Source organism: Microcebus murinus, chromosome 6 (assembly GCF_040939455.1).
Source record: "Microcebus murinus isolate Inina chromosome 6, M.murinus_Inina_mat1.0, whole genome shotgun sequence".
Classification (NCBI taxonomy): Eukaryota; Metazoa; Chordata; class Mammalia; order Primates; family Cheirogaleidae; genus Microcebus; species Microcebus murinus.
Window position 1 is genome coordinate 75,673,873 of NC_134109.1, and position 19,969 is coordinate 75,693,841.

Consider the following 19,969-nt stretch of genomic DNA (forward strand, 5'->3'; position numbering starts at 1 on the left):
GGCATTTATGTCATTCATACTGTGCACACTGGATTTCCATTATCTATTGACTGTATACCCATTGATAGATAGAGGTCGAGGAGAAAATTCAAGCTTTGGTGGTTTCTGAGGCAGAGCAATAAATAGCTCTTTTATTCTTTGCCCAGATTCTGAACAAATCAAGAAATACATCAGCAGTGAGTTAATAGAGTACTGAAAGATCTCCTTACTATGGATAAAATTCAAACAACATATCGCAGAATGCATTCAAATGGGCTGGTGGTGCTCACTCCTGGAATCCAATGGGCTTAGTCGCTAGCCACCAGCAACAGTGACTTATGGTGAAGGGGCCCATGGTGGGCAAGCCTTCTCCCTAGAGACAAGAGGAGGAGTATCACATTGTCTAATATGATAAGTAACTATTTGCTCCTCATGCCCTCAGCTCTGCTGGTGAAAAGAAAAGGATCTATAGGCTGGGAGAACTATCTGCCTCTTGGTTGGGGATGGGAAGAGAGGAAAGAGGAAGCATTTAGACTCATTGGAGAAGTGATACACAGTAAGAAAAAGAACTAACATCCACTTTCTGATGTTCAAATAAAGATTTTGCAGTTTTGACAAGTAAACCTGAATGTAAGTGAATGGGCTGGAGGAGAGAGAAAAAGTAAGAGAAAGGATTCTCTTTCTTTAGCATTGCAAGAGCCGAGCCCAAAACATTCATTTATCCACAATATTTATTGAATGCCAACTATGTATTAGAAACTATTCTAGGCAGTGAGAACACAGGCAGTAAATAAAATCTACAGATTAAATTCTAGCCTTGCTGAGTTTATATAGTCTAGCTGGGGCAGAGTTGAGATCCAGTGGGCCTGGCATGTCTGCACTGGCGAGGTAACTCAAAGCAGAGGCTGAGTGCTGGATGCATATGTCAATTCAACAATAAGGGTCAGGGTGAATTGGGGGTCACCACCAGGCTGCAATCAAGTCAGAATGGACCATACGTCAAGCACACCAGCTACTGACTTCAGGCATGAATGCACCCAGCTGAAAAAGAGACATGATAGCAGAGAACAGAGAGGTCAGGATCACTGCCAGATCTGAGGACTCCTTTAACCCGCTGCCATAAAGACCCAGTAAGCCTCTGCCCTCACCATACACCCAGGATATCATTTTGAGAAAAGAAGGGAGGAGGTGGTAAGATCTGAAAGCGGCTGAATTTCCAAAAGAGAATATTTAAACCCAATCCTGATGAAGAGTGAATTACCAGTGAACTGAATGTTTAAACTAAAGAAAGCTTTATATGGAAAGACTGAAATACTTTTATTTGGATTAAATTTAGTTCCCTTTTTTTTTTGTGATATCTGCCAGTATGGAGATCATGAGGACAAATAAAATGTCTATGGAGAATAAAAACTGCATCTTAAGTGACAGAGTGTAGCGTGGGTGATATCATGACCTTGCCATATGCTGTTACAGAAATAATGTCTCTGCTATGGACTGAATGTGTCCCCTCCAAAATTCATATGTTGGAGTCATAATCCCCAGTGTGATGATATTAGGAGGTGGGGCCTTTGGGAGGTTATTAGGTCATGAGGGTGGAGCCTTTATGAATGAAATTAGTTCCCTTATAAGGAGAGCCATGAGAGATCTTGCTTCCTCTCTCTGCTCTCTGCTATGTGAGGACACAAAAAGATGGCCATCTGCAAACCAGAAGGGTGTCTTTACCACCAATCCAACCATGCTGACACCCTGATCTCAGACTTCCAGCCTCCAGAACTGTGAGAAATTAACATTTGTTGTTTAAGTCACCCTGTCTATAGTATTTTGTTATGGCAGCCCAAGCAAATTAAGACAGTCACATAATTGGCAAAGTTACTTGGATAAGTCACTGTTGACCCTCATTCCCAGATGAATTTTGAGAAAAAGAGAGCCTTTTCCCTTTCTTTCTTTAAAGTTGGTGGTCTTTAGTAACTCCGTCTACCAGAGGGGGTGATTTGTCAATGAGTCTTACTGAATACTCTATCCTAAAGGTACAAGAAATAGTATTAATAGTATAGAAATGGTCCCAGGACATAGGATTTATTACACATTGGTTAAAGTACTGAAATTTGGGTTCCTTTATGGGGAAGTGAAGAGGTGACTTAATGGAAGAGAAATAGAGTGGCTAGGTTCATAGTGGGGCTGGACCAAGGACCAGCCATACATTTATGTTTGTTTTATTTAGTCCAATAGGCCTCTTTAATCTTTTTGTGATGTCTTCACTTCTCTTCCTGCCTATTACAACTGAGTCCACCCCTGATTTTATTACTCAAAAACTGCTTTTCCAAAATTTTAGCAAAGACTTCCAAATCCCAAGCTCAGTGACCTCTTCCGAGAACTCATTCGTCATCCTCACACATATTCTTTCTGGGGCTCACTGCTAAGATTCTGCTTCGATTCTGCTTCTTCAAGACACTGAAAGTGCAATGCTGGTTCTGGCTATCTTTCTGAAAATTCTTTGTTGGTCTCTGTAATGGGCTGAATTATGTTACCCGGAAATTCATATATTGAAGCCCCAACCCCCCGTATCTCAGAATGTGGCTGCATTTGGAGATAGGGTCTTTAAAGAAGAAATTAAATAAAAATTAGGTTATTAGGATGGGCCTTAATATAATATTACTGGTATCATTCTAAGAAGAGGAAATTAGGACATAGACATATGCATAGGGAAGACCAGGTGAAGACAGCCATCTACAAGCCAAAGACAGAGGCCTTAGAAGAAACCATCTGCTGACACCTTGATCTCACACTTGTAGCCTGCAGAACTGTGAGAAAATACATTTCTGTTGTAATCTTCCCAATTTGTGCTACTTTGTTATGGCAGTCCTAACAAACCTATACAGACTCCTTTATTTCACCTGCTCTTCTCATCCCCTAAATGTGGACATTTCCCAAAGTTCAGTTCCCACCTCAGTCTTCACGCTTAGCTCTGCTAATCTCATAGACTTCCACATATTTGATTGTCGTCTCCATGAAAATTATGCTCAGATTTAATAGATTGAGGTCTATGAAATGATCATTTTTGTAGGTTAAAAAAGGTTGATTATTGGCAGTTTCATATGGTTCAACCTAATACGCCTCTAATCAAAACTTTCTCTGAAGCTCCAAACCCTGCACATTCCCCTGTGTTTTATACAACTCCACAAGATTACACCACAGGTACCTCCCAAATATCACATCCAAAACAAAATTTATCAGCTTCTGAGGATTCAATCACAACCTGGGCTTTAAAAAAGATCCCCAGGTGATTCTTTTACAAATTAAAGTTTAAGGACTGCTTTAGAATATGGTGGCCTTGGGAATTTTTCTAACTTTCCAGAAAGATTCTATCAATTTATTTTTCCACTGACAGCAGGAGAGTATAAGAAAACCCAAATCACCATAGTGTCACCAGCAGAGTATCCCCTTAATTTTAAAAAGCTGCATTTTTGATAGGTGAAAAATTATATTTTAATAATGTTGATATTTATTCTTCTTGATTACCAATAAGCTTCTTTATTAATATTTGTCCATGAATTCTCCATTCATAGCTTTTGGTAGTTATTTTTTCTGATCTAATTATCTGAGTACTTTCCTAAATTTCATTATTATCCTTACCTTTGTTATTGCGATGTGTACAACTCCTAGGACCTTGTGTCAACCTGCTGTATCTGAGCTGAAGGGTTCTCAATATTCCTGACAGCCATGCTTTTATGTTATGTAGAATTTTAGAAATAAATTGTTTTCTTCCCAAATAGTTATAGTCAGCTACACAAGTCACAAGTCTTTGCTTAATTCATGAGCACAATTTGAGGAAGTTAATGGATAATGGTGATTTTATAGTGAGGGCTGCCATGCTTGATGTACAGTAGGAACTAGGGAAGTGATTCTGAATTGAGTTGCAGGGCAGAAAATATAACAAAGCATGGCCTCATTCAGTAGCCTCCTCTCTAAACCTACTAGCTGTAACACACACACACACACATGCACACACATACACACATATGCAGAATGCATCCGAGGAGCCAAGATGGATACTGAGACACTGATCACTAAAAAACCATTCCTCTTCTTATCATTCTGAATGATTAGTCTGTTGGTTGTGGGGATCTGGACAACCTGGGAGGTGGCTTGACAAGGTTACTTAGGTCAGAGCAGGATAACAAGCAGCAGAAGAAAGAGCTATACACTATTTCAGAAAATAAATAAACAGCCCTGATCATGCTTCTAAAAAGCTGGCAGCTTCACTTTGCAGTTGAGTAAGCTGTACTTGTCTTCCTTGTTTCTCTTTGTTTATGAGGATTTCTTAAGTCCTTGCTGGTTGATGGTGTAATTTGCTTAGCCAGACAAGCAGGTACTGTACACAATAAGTTCTTCTAAATAAAAGGGGTGATTAATCAAGGAAAATCAAACTGTGAGTCCTAGTACCACTCCTTCCTGGCGGGTCCCAGACTCCCAGCTTGTTTATTTAGTGTCACCTATAGTCTGTCATGGCTGACCTAAAACTATCAGGAACAGCCACAATGGCAGCCAAGCATAAACAAAAACCTGAACCGAAGGTGCAGAGGGACTGCCATTCTACAGATAAGATCTATTGCTGTAATAGCCCTTGATTATGAAGACCAAAGGAGAAAAAACACCAAATATACAGACACTTTTCTGTTTATTTATACATGAAGAAGGAGGGGGAAGCAAATCATTTACAAAAAGGAGGGAAAAAGGGGAATAAGGTTTCATTACATGTCAGTGTTTCTCAGTTTATAAAACAAGATTCTGTGTTAGCAGGGGGTTGCTTCTGGTCTCCTTTGTTTGTGTATTGACATTTTGCAATGCTTAAAAAAATCACATGCTGGGGCCAGAGATAGCAGAGAAAAAGAGGAATTGAGGTGGGGAAACGTACTAGACTATTGCCTAGGAAAGCATCTTTTTTCTCTTCCATATATCTATTCCAGCTGAGCAATACATTAGGGCAAAAATGAGTAATCTGTTGGGTGATCTTTCATACAAAACGATGTTATAGGATTATGCTTTTGAATGAACAGAATCCCTTAAATATTACAGATGTGCATTATGCATTTATAACATGCCAAGAATAGTCTTTGGTGAAATCCTCACTTCTCTGTTGGCCATGGTATTCTTTTTGTGCTGAAACCTTCAAATGCTTTCCATGAGATTATTTAATTTAATAAAGTTTAAGGGTTACTTGGAAAGGAGAGGGAGATACTTCCTGTTAGAGTGAGATGGATGTAGACATAGCTTCAGAACCAATCTGGTCACTGTCTCAAGATAGAAAGTGAAAAGATTACTTTTACCCTTAAAGAGGCCCACAAGTTCTGGGAAGCAATGGAAATGGATCTCTTCATTGTTGTTTGTAGGTGCTACACTGCTGTTGCTCATGTTCAAGGGGTCAAATTTATCCATTTAATGGAGAAGTGTGCTTGTCCTACTAGCATTCCAATTTATAAAATGTGTAAGAGGAAGGGCAAGATGCTTCCAATAGGATACTGGTATTGAGGAATACTGCTTTATTGTTCTCTGTTGGTCTATTACTGGGACAAATGGCTGCAAGGAGTTCTCCCCAATCTATTTTTTTGCAGCCCATGCAGCATTACATTTCACTCCAAAGAGTAAAGCTCTGCTGCTTTATCACATTCCAATGCTCAAAAGGGAAATTGCTGGTAAGGTACTTAACACTAAATGCATCCATTTTGGTATACTGACATTGCCTGGGACTACAGATAAATTTCAACAAATCACACTCATACTCTAAGGAATTGGGATCTCATTCGCTGAGGCACTGGTGGAAATAAAATGTTCTGCCCGTGGAGGGCACAAAATGAGGGTTGGTGTTATCAAGACACTGCACTGAAAAGGTGAAATGTTCTATCAGCTACTGTAAAAACCCCAACTGTGTTCACTTTGTATCACTGACTGGAAATTCATTTTCTTTTCCCTCTTGAATATTTTGTGGTAAAGAAAACATTTGGGAAAGGCTGGCACTGGAACTAACACAACATACGCAAATTGTCACATAAAGGTCATGGCTACTGGGACTAAGCTCAATGGTTAGTGCTAGACTAATATCAAACTTTACATGAATACTTCAGTCCATTTTCTGGAAGCTGTTCTAAATTCCTATTTCTAATTTAGCAGTTTTGTGATGATTTAGGATCCAAAGTCCTGAAGATGCTTCTGAAATACAACACTACTTTTTCTGTGCCTGCATGGAGCCTCGCATGATAATCTCTTTTTCTGGATTCCTTCCTGTTCTTTAAAATGTGGCTTCCACTCTACTCTAGAGGTATTATTTGTATATGGTGAGCATTTGTGAGGGGATAATTCTGTATGCAAGATTATTAACTATATTTAGGCCATTTTTGGTGAAATGCTGAATGGAACCAAGTCATTTATTATCATATGCATTGGTTATGTTCTAATTTTCCTTCTCTGTAAATTGTTTTTCTCATATAATTTTTAACTTGAGATATAGACCATAAAATACCATTTAGAAGCATACAATTCAGTGGTATTTAGTATATTTGCAAAGACATGTAACTCTTATCACCATCTAATTCCAGGACATATTCATCATATCCCTCAACAAATATTGTAGCCATTAATAGCCAATCCCCATTCTTCCCACTTTTCAGCCTCTGGAGAACACTAGTCTATTCTCTGTCTCTATGGATTTGCCTATTCTGGACAATTCATATAAATGGAATCATACTGTATGTGGCCTTTTGTGTCTGGCTTCTTTCATTTAACATAACATTTTCAAGGTTCATCCATGGTGTGGCATGTATTCGTATTTCATTCTTTTTATGACTGAATAATATTTCATTGTATGGAGATACCACATAGTGTTTATTCATTCAACAGTTGATGGGCATTTAGGTTCTTTCCACTTTTTGGCTACTATAAATAATACTGCTATGAACATTCACATGCAAGCTTTTGTTTGAACATCTGTTTTCAATTCTCTTGGGTATATACCTAGAAGTGTAATTACATCTAAAAGTATAATCATATGGTAACTATATGTTTTACTTTTTAAGGAAATTTCAGACTGCAACTAAAATATAAGTTTTTATAACTTGATAATTTATAATTCACATTCAATATCTTTCCTTATTTCTATTGATCTATCTATGCTTTCTTATAACTTTAACACTTCTACATGAAATGTTCTTTTATTAAAGCTACCTTTTATATATGAGATGATTAAGTTGAATTTAGTTTAATTTATATCCCCATTCTTGTATTTGTTAAACTTTTTTTGCTTCAAAATTTTACCATCCTGTTACAGTTAGTATTAAAGACAAACTCAAAATATAAGTACACTGATAATTGATATACAGATTGGATAATGAATTAGTCAATATTATATAATTGATAATATAAAAATATATTAATAGCAATTCAAGAAAAAATACTTTAACAATATTTATATTAATTCTGGTTCTTTTTACATTTTTGTAATTTCTTTGTTTATGTATACATTTGAAATCAAATGTCAGTTTTGAAACTGTCCATTTCAATCAAATGTCAGTTTTGAAATGAATCCATATCCCTGCTGTGAAGTGTTCTACTTCATTTAAACATATTTATAAAAATTAAATACATTTTACTTTATAGTGAGGAGAGAGCCTTGAATATAAAACAGAATATAGCATAATTAAAAGCAAGCAATTATTAACCTTGGTAATAGAATAGTAGATTAATCACTTTGTTAATTGTTCTCTAGGCAATCAACAAATGATTAGCTAATTAATTAAGGGGTTGGATTGAAATATGTTGTTGGGACCAGTAAAAATTTAAAGGCTAAACACCTCTTACAACATCTGATAATATTCAAGAACTTGTTTAGGAATAAGTGCAAATACTGGAAATAAATCCTCCTATTTGTTGTTTCCAGTAAAGAAGAAATGATTAATGTGGATCTTGATTGTGTAATCATGTTATTTTTAATGAATTAAAAATCAGGGACTGGGGCAGGAAAAAATGAGCTGGATTTTATGCTAAACTTAGGAAATTAGATCTCTGCTAGCTCTATACTTTGGTTCCATTAACCTAGCTCCCCAAATTTATAGATAGTTTAGATGCTTTATTCCTGTATTCTGTTTAGTGATGAGAATAAGGTTAAAAACCCACAAGAAATTGAATGAAGAAAAAAATCCTCTGGGAGAGAATACCGAGTACATTTTAGAAAATATTAAGTTTCAAAAACATCAATAAGTTAAACATTTCTAAAAGTAAATAATATTAGACAGGAAGCAAACAAGCACCATTATGGTCAGTGGTCAGATTAGAGATATTTTCTCCAGTAAAGACCTTGTGGCACCAGGGAAACCAACACAGACTCGGTTTAGATGTTGAAATTGTTATTCATTTAGGAGAGTGTCTCATATAAAAGATCTACTATGGTGTTTGAGACCACATACTCCACTCAGGTAAAGAGTTATTTGCAGTTCTAAAAGGCTTGGTTGTTACATGAAAGGCTGATATGCTTTTGTGGAGTAGCAGATCAATTTGTGTGTAGCAAGTTAGCAGTGTAGACCCACATAGCAAGCTTAGTACAGGTAAAAAAGCCTTCTTGGGAAAAGCTTGCAAATTTTTGCATGTAAAAATAGTTAATAGTTGATTCTAACTTTAAAAGGGCATTCATTGCTCTGCTTGTCTGCTATTGAGATTAATAATGGTGTCATCATTATTCTTATTTCAGAGATGAAGTCTCTAATGGCTACATTAGAATATTCTTTTGTTTTTTATTTGTACAAATATATGAGGTACATATGCAATTTTGTTACATGCATAGATTGCATAATGTACAAGTCAGGGCTTTTAGGGTATCCATCACCCAAATAACATACATTGTACCCATTAAATAATTTCTCCTCATCCATCCCCTCCCACCCCTTCACCCTTCCAAGTCTCCATTGTCTATCATTCCATTCTCCCTGTCCATTCATACACACAATTTTTATCGCCCACTTATGAGTGAGAATATTCTTTGTTTTTGTTATGAGTCACAGTAGCAAGTAACAGAAAATATGTCTACTAAGCTTAAGTAGGTAAGATAAATAAATTCATTGTAAGGATACAGGGATGTTAATGGAACCCAGTTATAGTAAGGAACTTGGACTTATAAAGGAATTGGAACCTGCAGAGAAAGTAATTTTTTTCCCCTTCTGGAGACGGTTGTTTTCTTTTTTTCCCTGCATGACAAGTAGAAATTTCCTTTCCATATTTCTAAGCATACATCTCACATGTCCAGACACCCCAAAAAGGACTGCCTTTCAGTTGAAAATCCAATTTCTAAGAGAAGGGACTTTGGTTGGTTGAAATTGAGGCAGGTGTGAATTCCTGGTGTAATCAACCATGGCCAAGAGTATGGGGTTATAAATAAAATGGCTGCTAATATGTTTACTATCATAGATGGGGTGTCAGTGGATGTAGGGTGCCTGGCAATGTAATGTAGTATGTTGTATGTAAGGTGAGCAGAAATTGATCCATGTATATATTATCTAGAACTAATTTCAAGTAAATCACATAGAATGAGAATGTGAGCAGAAAACTATTGTACCACTGTCCCAGAAAACCCTGCATGTGGTTATTATAAAAAGAAAACAAATATTGACTTATGTGTATTTTTCTCTTTAAAGTACAAATCAAAGGATGCATTCTTAAGGGAGAGCATGGTAGATATTGTTTACCAATCTTTTGAATACATACTCCAAGCAGGGGAAAATCAATTGCTTTTTAGTTGTCTTTATTAAAAGTCTTGTGAGGTCTTCAACAAAGAGCTGTTGGTTCAAGAAATTTCAGAGCCAAGCAACTATTTATTCAAGGGCAATGTGTATAAAAGTGCAATTGAACAGAGCAATTGGAAGGTTTAGGGAGTGACTGCTGAACTACTTAAAGTGCACAATGTTGTCTTTCCCCCACACCCTTGAGGAATAAAACTCACAGAGACTTTGTTTTGAACAAAGATGTTTTAGAAGTATTCAGTATTCTATAAATACTCAAATAAAAAGCCTTAATAGTGAGTTAACTGTTTTCTAGGAAAGCTCTGCTTTAGGATTTTCATATTTATTAAAAGCAAAAGAGAAGTTCTAGTTTTCCCTCCCTTTGTCCATTTTGTCCTTTTTGTTATATGCACGTGTTTAGCTATATCCCATTTTAAACATGCAATTCCCTATTTGCAAAAACAAAGACAAAGTAAAAACAAAACCAAACACATCAGCCTTTATAACAAATGTACAGTAAGAGGTGATTGTTGCTAATTGGACAGGAGTACTTTTTTACTTTAGTAGGTAGACATTACAAAGGAGAGAGAAAGGGATTCCCTTAATTTGGTGAGCAGGAAATCAGGAAATGTCTCCATGAAGGAAGGTGCATTTAAAATTGTAAGGGGAAGGAATTATAGGGTAAGGAAATATAATCACAGTCACTGAGTTGGGAGCGAATGGTGGAAACAAATTAAGCCAGTATTATGTGGCAGAGCTACTGCTAAGAGATATACAAATATTTTAAATTGCTGGTAATGATATTTGGACTGGAATATGAACTATAGAGAATAGAGTGCAGGCTGTTGTAACTTTATATAGAGGTTTGGGATCATAGAAATGGCTGTGTGAGGTCAAACCATGAAAAGTAACTTTAATAATCAATCAAAAATTACAATTGCCCAGTGACTGAAAAAATGTTTGTCAAAAGAGTAGAAGCTGTCTTATTATCAATTATATATATATTTTCAATCATAAATAAAATAAAAACAAGTATATATGAGAAACATGGAAATCAATGTACAATTGATCCTTGAACAACATGGGCTTGAACTGTGTGGGTCAGCCCATATGTGGATTTTCTTCCACTTCCGTGACCTCTGAGACAGCAAGACCAACCCTTCCTCTTGCTCCTTCGCAACTTCCACTTAATAAAGAGTAAGTATATTTTGTCTTCCTTAATATTTTCTTTTATCTAGCTTACTCTATTGTAAGAATATAGTATATATACATAAAACATACAAAATATTGTTAATTGACTGCTTATATTATCAAGAAGGCTTCCAGGCAACAATAGGTTATTAGTAGTTAAGTTTTTGGGGAGTCGAAAGTTATATGTGGATTTTTAGCTGTGCAGGGGGGTCAGCGCCCCTAACCCCTGCATTGTTCAAGGGTCAACAATGACCCTTGTTGTTATTTTTTTTTTGTAAAAAAATTATGAGTAGTTTTAACAGTGTTTGTCTTGTCATATAATTTATAATAGAGAGTGAACATTTTTCTATGCATTGGCATATTGTCATATTCCTTTCTAAGTCTTGATCAGCTTACAACATTTTATCCTTTGAGCCTTCAGTGTCATGAAATATCTTTGAGAGTTTCTTTAATGTGATATTGTTTTCTGGCATCATTTCCTCTGGGACACCTTCATTCTTTTCATCAAAACCACTTTCTTCATTTATGTTGATAAGTTTGCCTTCAAAAAGTTCCTCTGGTGATATATCCTGAGTCTCGCAAAAGGTAGCATGTGCAATGTACCAAATATTTGTGCCCCTCCCCCCTTAAGTTCATATGTTGAAATCCTAGCCCTCAATGTGATGGTTTTAGGAGATGGGGCCTCTGGAAGGTAAAATTAGGTCCTGAGGGTGGAGCCCTTATGAATGGGACTAATGCCCTTATAAAAGGGACCTCAGAGAGCTATCTTAACCCTCTTTTTGCCAGGTGAAAATATAAGAAGACAGTCATCTACAACTCGGAAGAAGGTGCTCATCAGAACCTAGCCCAGCACCCTGATTTCAGACTTCCAGCTTCCAGAACTGTGAGAAAGAAATTTCTGTTGTTTATAAGTTACCTAGTCTGCAATATTCTGTTAGGGCATCCCTAACTAAGACCTTGTACTAACAATCTGGGCTAGAATTTTATTTTCGGTGTTATCACTTTTCATTTCTTTTGCTGCATTATTATCTCTATAGGCCAATTCTCTCTTTCAATGATCCATTTTTACAAAATGTCATGTGGCTTTCTCACCAGGAGACCAGGAGGCAACATAACTATACGCTTCACTGTCTGTGCAAGAACTGAGTAACAGATGTACAGTGACCAGTCACTTGCAGACTTAAGAAGTGATGTGATTGGTCACTGATTATGATGCATATCTGTTAATCACATAGTGATTTGTGGACTGAAGAGTTAGTTGTGAAGTTTGTACTTTATGTACAGTTAATATACTGTGATAACTAAAATTTGAGTCAGATATTTGGGGAACTTGTATAATTTGACTTAACTGTGGTAACTGAAGTTTGTGTCAGTATCATGCAAAATGAGGATTCCCTGTGTAAAATAGGGGTATCTTTTCCAGAGAAGATGAAAGTAAAGACAGAAAAGGGACATTTGTAGGTCTTTTTTTTTTTTCACTTGAGGTGAAATTCATATAACATTAAATTTTAAAAAAAATTTTTTAAAGTGTATGATTTTTTTTAAAGTGTACAATTCAGTGGCATTCAGTGTGTTCAGAATGTTGTGAAGCTGCCACCTCTCTCTACTTTCAGAACTTTTTCATCACTCTAGAAAAACACCTCATACATATCAAATAATTTCTCCCTATTTTTTCCTCCCTCATTCTCTAGTAACCACCATTCTCTTTTCTGTCTGTGTGGATTTGCCTATTCTGAGTATATCATGTAAAATGAATCCTATAATATTCAACCTTTATGTCTGGGTTCTTTTACTAAGCACAGTGTGTTCAAGGTTCATCCAAGTCATAGCACATATGAGTATTTCATTCTTTTTTTATGGCTGAATAACATACTATTGTAGGATATACCTAAATTTGTTCTTTCATTCACCCATGGGCATTTGGGTTGTTTCCACCTTTTGCCTATTTTTAACGTTTTGTATCATGCTGCTATGAACATTTTTGAATAAGTTTCTGTGTGGATGTATATTCTCATTTCCCTTGGAATGGAATTGCTGCATCATATGGTAATTCTATGTTTAATTTTTTTAAAACTGTCTTATACATGTCTTGTGATTACATGTATGTATGAATTTTTTTGGATGGAATTGCTGAGTCTTAAGATTTGTGTATGCTTAGCTTTAGTAAATTCTGCTAAAAGCAGAAGCAATTGTACCAATTTGCATCCCAGTAATAGTATAGGAAAACTCTTTTGTTCCACATTCTTGTCAACTCTATTGTCAGGTTTTCTAAGCCACTTTGGATGGGAATGATGTGGTATATTGTGATTTGACTTTGCATTTCCCTGATTATTAATGAGGATGAACACCTTTTCATATGACAATTTTCTATTTGGATATCCTCTTTTGAAGGGCCTATTCAAGTCTCTTCCCCTTTTTTGTTGAGTTATCTGGGTTTTAAAAATCCATGTATAGAAATTCTTTATACATTTTAGATACGAGTCCTTTATTGGGTATATGTATTATGAATATTTTCTCTCACTCTGTGTTCCTCATTCCAAGGGGAAAGAGTTGGTGATTGTGCTATACACATCACATAAGCTATACACATCATCCATGTATACTCAGTCCTCACCCTTCCATGCTTAGAATCCCACCTGTTATGAATTCAATGTTCTTCTGTCTTGCACTTTAAAAATACATAGGCCCACAGAATGCTAGTGGAAGGGAAGTCGTATTAATATTAAAAGTAGCAGTTTGTTTTTTCATGTAACATAGAACTGTTATTAATAAAAGAAAAGAATATTCTTCAAGTCAGAGAGGATAAAGTGATGGCTTAAATAGTCAGTCTGTGGCCAATGGAAGGGAGGGAAAGAAGGAAAGCTGAGAATGATTGCTGTTATCACCATGTCCTCATATGCAAACATCAGGGATCACTAACTCCACATGGGTGTTAGGTTTGTTCTTTTGAGAGTGGAGTCTGATGAGAACTATCTGGTTGAGTGATGTATATGAAATATGTGACATTTCTACTGTCTTTAGGCTGAAGGATCCATTGTAGCTCCATTCTTGCATACTTTGTTGGCCATCACAAACTTTCCTTCTACTAGGGATATTCCTGTATCTCCTCAGTCCCCAATCCTAGAGGAAACTCCCAGAATGCCTTACTACTATTTCCTGTTTCACACTTGGTTACCTTGAAAATTCCAAAGAATTGCTAACTTTGTGGGCTTTGTTCAGAGGCCAGATTAGAGGGGCCAAAGAGGAAAGGCAGGAAGAAAAAGGCCATTTTGTAAAGGGTCTTAAATGCTAGGCTGAGGCCTTTTGACTGAATTGAGTAGGCAGTGAAGAGTCATTTAAGGCTTTTGATCAGATGAATGAAATTATCTAAATTATATTTTAGAAAAATCAATCTCACAGTGGTGTGAAAGCTGGTTTGGAAGGGGAGAGATCTATTAGAAAATCATTTTAAGAATTCAGCTGAGGATCAATGAGGGTCTGATCCATGGCTGTGGGCATGGATCAGAAAAGAGGGGCAGAGAAGAGGGTCCCAAACTCTATTCTAGTCCCAAACCCTTAACCCCTTCTCATAAACGGTACTCATTTACTGCTGAGGTTTCAGATAGATCCAGGTCAGTAGCTCAATTTATAACTCTGTTCCCAATAGTAAAAGAATGCTTACTAGATAATCTCGTTGCTGTTCTCCATCCTACCAGAAGGCCATATGTAGCTGGTACATTCTTGGCAACTTTATAGGACAGAGTTGCTGTCTTGCATACATCTGTATTCAATACAGACTGCACAAGCCTTTTTATTTTCATTTCCTGGTGTAAGGTTCTTGACACTTTCTTCCCAGCTCTCCCTACCTCATCTCCTCCATTTCATTTTTCAGGGTTTGCCTGAAGCATCAAGACTAGAGGGAGAAATCCTAGGAACAGATTATGTGAGAGCATCAAATTATAAAACTAAAAGGTGGTTGGCTGTGGCTAAGTTTTCTGTTACAGGATGCACTCCATTGCACTTCAGGAAAATGTCATGCTGAGCTGCTCTTTTAGAAACTCGGTGCTTACCGGCTGTCAGCCCTCTCAGCCAAATTCTAATGACTTTGTAAGGAGTAAAGCAGGTGCAACTGAAAGCACCAAGGGATTCTAATACTTAGACTCCCTTAGAAATCTTGCTGTTAAAAGCAAATCCCGAAGAAATGGGTCACAAGACAAGGTAAGGTGAATCTAGCTGCTCAGTGCAAAAAGAGTGAAGAGAAAGTGATGCAAACGGGCTCGTGTAGATCAGATGCCAACCATTTGGAAGACTCGGAGGGTCTACAGTGTATGAAGTGACATTATCTGGTTGGGAAGTTTCAGTAATGAAAATGTGAATGTTGCTACTGCAGAAACTTTGGAGACTCAACAGAATCAGCAATTGTGAATCGTTACATGAGCCAGGCCTCCATGCTTTAGGAGGCATGGAGATCAGTTACATTGGAGGAGGGTGAGGAAAAAAATGTGATCTGTGTTAAGTGAAAAATATTTAGAGCACTTGGTAATATCATGGCATTGGGAAGGGATACAGTTGTTTAATAAACGTTATTGATTGTTACAGTGATGAGAAGGCTGTCAAGCCTTGTCTTAGACTACTTCTACACAGGGGTCCCCGCTGTTACTAGCGTTGTCAAGAGTTAGAATGGACTCTTGGTTAAAATACTTTTATGCATTTAGAAGTATATTAGAAGTCTAGGTACATAACCAGTTGCATCATGCTTTCGTTTCTGTGGTTTTATAAATTATTTTTCGGTTACTCAATTCCATTTTAAAGCATCTTGAGATCTCTCTATCCAGTCACTATCTCTAACCCAGAACTTCCTGGGTTCTGTGGTAACAGAGTATAGATAAGGAAACATCTTGAAAATAAACTATTAGAATTTAGACTTGATACCTTAGTCACAAGGCTTTCCTGGTAAGGTTTCCACTTGACCTCATTTTGGATTATGATAACTAACTTAATCCATATAAATGACATTTGTGGTAAAGATTGCTTGCGTTGTCGTCATCTTGCCTGCGAAGAAAATGAGAGTCCATGAATTTAAGAGCTTCCCTAAGGTCATTTGGCCACTGAGTGATGCATCCCTGTTAATCTTACTCCAAATCCTTGCTCTTTCAATTTTGCTATCATATTATGCAGATTACCTAGTTACCTTTTATTTCTATTATTGATTTTATTGCTTTGGAACATTTTGAGCTTATTTTGTCTCCTATGGCATCTATTTTTTTTCCCCATGGGATTTTATTCTTCTCCAGAATAAGAGCAATGCTTTATACTTCTGTAAGTCTCTTAAATCAAATGGTATCTCGCCTCTAAGAATCTAGCCAAGATTTTTAGTGGGCTATGCTGTCTCTTCTAGTTCCTTCATTCCTTTTATACTTCTCTATTTTTAATCAATCAGTGCTCATTTATTGGGTGACTGTCACAGTCTTTTTATATCACAAATCTGTTGACTTCTGGTGTGTGAGACTGTTATCTTGAAAGTGGTCTAAGGACGCAAAGGATTGTCTTCACAGGCATTTGTAAATTACACATACATTTAATACAAATGTCTTTGTAGCCATGCCAACCAGTTCATACTTGGGACCGTGTCCTTCAATACAGTGCTGTAGGAAAATGTGACAAAAGTAAGGGGAGGAAAACCACATGAACTTGTTATTGATGAATTTTTCTTAAAAAAAAAATCTGAGGTTGCTAGCATCATATTTTATCTATGTCAGCATTTTCTCTTGAGTTCAGAAGCCAATCTTTCAGACCACTTGATGGCTTTTGGCTGCTTTGTGACTGTGAACTCCATGGTTTGCTGACTCCTAATGTGCAGAGCAGTCAAATAGAGAGCATGGAATCTCTTTGTACTTACTTTGACTAGCTGTGTGGCCATTTTTTCCCCAGTGTTTTATTTGTAAGATAGAAATAGAACTAAGACAGCTCACAGGATTGTTTCATAGCCCACTAAAACAAAGGAGTATCAAACATTAGCAAGGCTGGATGGCACACATTAATGAAATTATGACCAGCAGAGAAATAGCACTCAGTATACTCATCATACCTGTGTACTTCAGGACACAGCTTCTGATGTGTATTTCCTGCTAGCTTTTACTTCACTATTCTATTTACACATGGAATGGATTTATTATGCTTACATTTTTCATGTGTAGTTTGGTAAAACTAGAAAAAAAGATTTATTGAAAATATTATTAACATTTTTTGTTTCCTTTACACTTTTCATCATTACTCTCCATATTTAGGGGTTTACAGCTAGCCTGTAAAAATTTGCTCCAGGCTGAAGCTCAGAAGATGAGGTCTCAATCTCGAAGTGTGAATTTAGTACAAATTTTCAAAAGCAATAGAAAGCAGTGTTTAATATGAATGGTGTCTAAATTATAATAAAATCTAGTTCCAAATAGCCTGCTTTAACACTAGCAGGTTATGGCAGTATCTCTTCAAATATATTCTAATAAGTAGATGGCAAGCATCATTTCTATTAGGAGGGTGTGGTGGGCTTTTCAACTATCTTGTCTTTTATCCAATTATGCAAGCATATCTCTGTTTTCCAGCTTTATTATATTCCTAAATGGCTTCCCTATAAATAAATACATATTTACCTGATGTGGGGAATAAGAACCACTTCATTTTTTTTTTTTTTTGGAGAGAATGAATTTTTAGAAATTGTGTCTCCTTTCTTGGAGGGGCTTAAGAACACTAAGTAGGTATACTCTATGTATGATTTTTGTTATATGAAAAATGAATCAGGTTAGTATGGCAGAGCCTATTTTTTATTTTCTTTGGTTTAAGGTCAAAATCACACTTTGCTCTAAGCTGGTAAGACACTTTTTTGAGGACCTCCTGATGCTTGGAAGCATCACTATTGTCAAGGGAGTCACTCTTTGTCCATTTTACAGGAGAGAAAAGAGATAGTATCTGAAGATTTAGGTAGTCACTTAACCACAAATAATTTTTAAATGCTAATGTGCATAATCAGCCGTGAAAACATATGTCCTTTTGTGTGTGTGTGTTTACCTGTTTAATGTTTTCTTTTTACAAGCCATCTTGTCCATTCTAAAAATGGCTGAGACACCAGGGGAAGTAAAAACATTTCCTCTTTCTCCAGGGAAAGGAGGTAGCAGTTGGGGGATTTGGCTCCTTCTACTTCAGAGAGGGTAAATACATTGCATGTTGCTGTTTGCTGGGACCCTTTGCTGACAGCCTCTTTCTGATGGGTTATTAAGTCCCACAGGGAGAAAAGAAATAGGATAAATGCTTTTCTGAATGAAGGACAAAGGATAGAGGAGGTGTAAATAAAGAGAAGATGCTTGAGAAGGCTCAGGGAGAGTGGAGGCAGAACATTTGGGCATGTGTCCTCCTTCCCTGAAGGTTTTTCATGAGGCAGCTTGTGGTCAAAAGATACTGTAACTAGTGGCCTGGGAAAGAACTGTTGTGAGGCTAAACACTCATGTACCCAGGAGCTGCCCCCAAATAGAGGCCAAAGAGGATTCATACTACTAGCATATTGTCCAGTCATTACAGAGAAGGAATTAGCACCATTTGGGGGTGAATTTCTGCTTGTCATACTTCCAGACACTTGAAGAATATACTTATTTGTACTCTAGGATACTTGGAATCCCTGACTGGACCAGTGGACCTAGCAGGGTAGAAGCTGGGAAGTTCCTGTCCCTGTGCTTTATGTCTGAACTCGGGTGCCCCAAACCATCCTCAGATAGAGTGAGCCGGAAGTGAACATTCCTGGTCACATTTCTTAATTAACAAAATAGGAATGTTGTAAATGAAATTTCTGGTTTGTTTTCATTGATTTTTATATCAATGCATACTTTTCTTTTGTCCGTATTTTATTTGGCTGTGTGTTAAGGTTATTATTGAAATTTAGTGATGCTCACAATTATATTAATTTTGGTATTATCTCCCCTCCTTTCGTACATTAGATTGTAATTGGAAACATTAATAATTTAATTTTCATAATCATCTGTCAAGTAGAACATTGACTATGGTATTCTATTTTACCTTAGAAGTTGTCAACTAATGGTTATTTTATTTTTTTCTGCAAGAATGTTAATAATAATTTATATTAAAAGTAATGCCTTTGTTGTCATTTGGTTGCATTCATAATCTTTGCCATACACTCTAAATCTTTGTTTACTAGATGCTAACAAGTTTAGAATTACATCAGAACCTAATAAATTCTTGTTTCATAAACAGTATTAGTAGAAGAATGAAGATGAATCTAATGGCTACATTTTTCATGAAGATAAAATATCACTAAAAAGTGATTTTTAATTTCCTAATAATTTCATATCTACTAGAATATCAATCTTTAAGTAGACTAGGAAATGTATCTTTTGAAACGTATCATTTTATTTCATCTTAGAACCAAGAGACACCTCAGGTACTTTCCATTCTTTTGCTGTGTTCCTTTAACCTTCTATCCTCCACAATCATTGTCATTCTTCCCCCCCTACATTGGCTTCCTCCTTCAGCTCTAGTACCATGGTTCACACCCTCAGGCCACCTCAGTAACAGTGACTAACACACAGATGCTAATGGCATCAGACAAGCTCTCCTCCTCTCTGTCCCACATAACCATGGTGCTACAGACTGTACAGAGGGACTGTGAAGTGGGAATGGAAAAGTAAAAACGTACAGCATCATCATCTTTCAATTAAATGCAGCGAGAATCCTTATCAATCCATGTGTTCTTCCTTATATTATATTTAGGGCTGGAAATTCCTTGACAAAGTTGTTTTTGGCTTCTTCAGAAAACTGGCATAAAACACGAAAAGCTAAATGTTCATCATCCTTCGTGGGCTGTTATTTGCATCTTATAGTGTTGCCATCTAATCAAGCAGGATATCTGCTAAAGAGATATTTGTTTCTGTTAATAGATTGACCTTTTCTGAATTGCCCCTCTGTGGAGAAATACCAGATCTGAAACAGACCCGAATGTGTTGCCGGAGAATTAGGTCTGGCTCAGGATGATTAAATGCATCCAATTTGAATTCATTGTC

General features: G+C 36.6%; 1 long non-coding RNA gene across 1 annotated transcript in view; it reads left to right on the forward strand.

Moving 5' to 3' along the window:
• The first annotated feature begins 1,600 nt into the window (after positions 1 to 1,600).
• Positions 1,601 to 19,969, forward strand: part of LOC105872398 (uncharacterized) — a 126,999-nt gene continuing 108,630 nt past the window's right edge. The window contains exon 1 of the long non-coding RNA XR_001154578.2: positions 1,601 to 1,754. This is a non-coding gene — a long non-coding RNA (uncharacterized LOC105872398). The remainder of the gene's footprint in view (positions 1,755 to 19,969) is intronic.